This window comes from Trichomycterus rosablanca, chromosome 20, assembly GCF_030014385.1.
Source record: "Trichomycterus rosablanca isolate fTriRos1 chromosome 20, fTriRos1.hap1, whole genome shotgun sequence".
In the NCBI taxonomy this organism is placed as follows: Eukaryota; Metazoa; Chordata; class Actinopteri; order Siluriformes; family Trichomycteridae; genus Trichomycterus; species Trichomycterus rosablanca.
Window position 1 is genome coordinate 11,344,061 of NC_086007.1, and position 4,529 is coordinate 11,348,589.

Genomic DNA, 4,529 nt, shown 5'->3' on the forward strand with positions numbered 1-4,529 from the left:
GCACACACGCACACAAACACACATGCTGACCACGCCCCTTAGATCTCTCGTCCAATCACGGCCGAGAATCATCGAGGTACTTTGTTGCACTGTCACAGTAGATGGAGGCAGAACCAAGTGTTTGTTTAGAAGTGTGTAATTAGCTTCTGAGGAAATGAAAAGTATTCATTTTAGTCAACAAACTGCCTATTAGTATTGAAATTGGTTTTAAAATAGCACTCTACGTTTCAGAATTAGGTTCAAGACTCAGTAAGTACAGTGGTTTAAGCAATGTTGCTGTATTATACCATCCACAGCTTCACATTGGGTTTTATTTACAATGTACATTTTTCTAGCATTTTGTTGGTTTGATTCCTCCATATCATTTAAAAAAAACATTACATTTTATACAAAACATCCCTAGATTCATTCAGTTTTTTTATCTCATATTATATTGTTTTGGAGTCACATTTACAATTAATATTTTCTCAGTAAGTACAATAGTTCTGAGCAATGTTGCTGTATTATAACTTAAAGTCAAGGTTTTCCATACACAAGTGCCTCAGTGTTTCATATTTTAATTCTATTTTATCATATACAGTTTGCATAGGCAAATTCAGAAGTAAAAAAATGATGTAAACAAAAAAGATGTAATATATATAATTTTTTAAATGAAGATACATTGAAGCTTTTTGGACCCCTGTTAACATGGTAACACTACCAGCGTTTCAGACAATAGAAAAATATATTTAATTTTTAAATTAAATAGTTAAATTTTAAGAATTGTTTTGCAGGTCAACATTACTCTAAAAAATCTAGTAGTGTTAACTAACCGGCTACTTGCAAAAAATGTGTGGAATACAATAATACAGGAATACAGTAATAAGTTACTTACAGTTGACATCAGTAGTTTACATACGCTTGTAAATGACATGTATCGCAGTCTTGGAATTTCCAGATATATCCAAATACTCATTAAAGAACAGTTGCAGCCATTGTTGACTGCATTTATTTTCAGAATGCATAGCTATTATGCATTATTATTTTAAGATTTGGGAACATTTTAATTATGGGCTGTCTACACAGACATGATTTAATATGTCTTTCCACTCAGTGTTACCCGGTGTAACCGGACCTGCCATGACCCTGACCAGGATAAAGCAATGACGGCCATTAAGGGCCATTATTTCTGCTTCACTTATATCTGGACACATCCATATTTTTTACAGCTATGTACATACAACATATTCTGTTTTAACGATACAAATAAAAGTAAAAAAAATAAGTTGACACATTTTGCAATGGCAAATATTTTATTTGGTAACAATTCTGTTTACATTGGGTTTTATTTACAATATACATGTTTTTTTTTTACAGCATTTTGGTTTGATTTCACCATTTAAAAAAAAACCATTACAGTTTATACAAAACATCCCTAAATTCATTCAGTTTTTTAATCTCATATTATATTGTATATTATTGGAATCATATTTACAATTAATATTTTCTCAATAGAACATTTCAGTCGAAGTAAATTCTGGTTAATGTGATGCAGGTAAATGGAGACAATAATTACACGCAACTGACAAACTAACAAACACAAAGAGGATACACACGACTATCATTGTTTAGTAGTATTTTTTATTACTTAAATACAGTTTACTGCAGTAGCTAATGCATTACTAATCAATAAATTCCTATTTGTTGTACAGTATATTAATATTAAATTAAAAATTAATTAATCATTAAAACAGTGTATATAACAGTACAGGTATAGGTCATTTATCAGATACTAATAAGGAATGATTAACAAGGGCACTTCCTGTCTTTTTTACTGACTGTGAGATACTTTGCCAGTCCGATGCATTTTCCTGTAACACCAGAACTTTTATTTACTTCTTGTGTTTGATTAAAAAAGAACATGGTTTTTGAGTGGTACTAAACACGTATGAGTACTTAATGCTAAGAGAGGTAATTACATTTATAATACAGTCATTTAAAATAAAATAGAACACTAGTATAATGGAAAGAAAGAACACAAAGGACTTAAGTCTTCAAGATTATTGAACCTTTTTAGGTTACCAGCTCACCTAAAACTAATATTGAACACTAAGGATGTACATGCACCGAGCACTTTATTAGGTACACCTATATGCTACCATACTGATTAGCTTTGTGGGTATACAATTACAGACTGTAGCAAACTGTTGGTCTGTACACTTTGGCAACCACCTGCATCCCATTTATCGACAGTGCTATGTTACTAACATGGTAATAACACAATAGTGTGTGTTGTTCTAATATGAAAGTAGGTGCAGCAGTGTTTTTAGGATTTTTTTTACATACTGTTTGGAACTTACTAGCCTCTTTATTAGGAACACATACCCTGTTAGCACATGTTGTTATTGTACAGTTACATAATGGAGCTATTTGCTTTTTTAATGCATAATGTATATTAATCTTCCTCTAGTCTCTTTTAGTGGACATTTTCTGGTCACAGCTGCTCTTTATATTTTTGATTGGAGCACTGTTCTCCTTCTGGAATTGAAATTTAGGAGTTTAAAAATCCCTACAACACCTACGCAACTGATTCACTCATACCTGTACAACCCACACTGCCATGTTATTAGCATGTTTGTGTCACACCAGTACTTAGAATGGTTCATCACCAGAATAACATCCAGTCAGTGGTCCCGACTGACAAACAGTGAGGTGACAGAGCTAAAGATTGGCAACAGTCAGTAATTGTATACCAACAATGTTCACCTGAATGTAAGGTGTAGCTCGTAAAATATTCAACAAACCTATAATTATTAATTATAATTATAATGATTAATTATAGTTAATAAAATGCATGGTAAGTGTATTTTTAAACTTCAACTATTTTAAAAAAGGTCATTATAAAGGTTTTACAGTCTGTATATTGCAAATAAAACAGAATACACTGATCTGTAAACTGTTTTTATAGGTATTGTATTAAGAACAGCACAAACAAGATATTTTTTTAACATTTTACCTTATTAACTTTATTGATTTTTAGAAATACATGCTAATTCATAATTTGATTTGAAAAAAATGGTACTGGGGCAAAATAAGACTAGGAATTCAAAATCACCTGTGTTGGAACTCTCCACAGGTGGTGCTACCATGAGTCGGTGTAAAAGGAACATTAATATTTGCATAATCAAATAGTCCAACAGTTCCAGAACGTTACTCAATGCATGATTGCCTCTCACATGGTATAGCATTAAAACAAACTGGCATACTTCAGTAATTAATATTACTTCACATGGGCTTGGTAATACTTTAAAACGATGCTGTCAGTAAACACAGTCTTTCGTTGTATCCATAGATACAAGTTAAAAATCCACTATGCAAAGTAAACAACATCCAGAAATGCCACCCATCTTTCAGGCCTATGCTAATCTCAGATTGACTGCCCAATGTGTGCTGTGGTCTGATGAGTTCACCTTTCAAATTTTTATTATGATCATTGTGTTTTTCAGGCCAAAGAGCAATGGAACCAATTGTATTTTTACCACACAACAGTTAAAAGTTTAAAAGCCAGAATTTGTCATTGTATTTTGGTCTTTTAGTCCTGATGGCATGGGTAAAATGCAAACTCTGTGATGTCTATATCAATACTGAGAACTACAGATGTATTTTGGAGCATCATGTGTTGCCAGTCTTTTTAGCTACATCCCTGCTTGTTCCCAAAAGATAATGCCAATCCACATTTCCAATCCACAACCCATTAAAAAGTACACGTTTATTACACATTATGACATATTATTATTAATAATTTAATATGGCTCAGCTGCTTAATGAGTTCGGCAGTCCGACAGGGAGAGTGAATTGCCCCAGAGGCAGCGTGACATCCCTGTTTCTGGAGTGAACCCTGCCCATAAATCCATGTTATGAACAGGCTGCAGATGGTAGGGTTAAGTTAGACCTAGCCTGTTATTAGGGTTCCCTTACGACTGGAGCATATTTTGAAAACTAGTTTTCCATTCAGCACTATCCCTGTTCTATCCCCATTCTCCATTGTGGGCTGCAAATGTTTTTGTGTCATTTATTTGTTGCTTTGTTTCTGTGATTTTGCCACCCTATGTATTTGCAGTTATCCACTTATTTGCTTTTTCGGCCACTGTGTTGTTCTTAATTACAATGGAGTCCCTGGACTTTTGAGCAGCTGAACTGTTATATCAAGCAAGAATGCAGAACCATTTACAATTTTAAAATTTAGTGTCCTCATTTACAAAATGATTAGGTGACATAGCACAGTGGTAAACGGTTCATGGTCCTAACTTTATTGGAACTTCTTGCAGCCATCAAATTTGGAATGAGCATATTTGTATGAATGAGGTGTGTATGATTATACGTGATTAGGTTTAAATGATTATATAATAAACCTTGGTGTTTAACACTCATAATATCCATGTAATAAAATATGGTATTGATACATTAAACTATGTAAAATCTTACAGTCTGTGCCTAATCCTGATTTGGAAAAGGAATTCTCTTTTACTATTGCATTATTTTATTTTAAT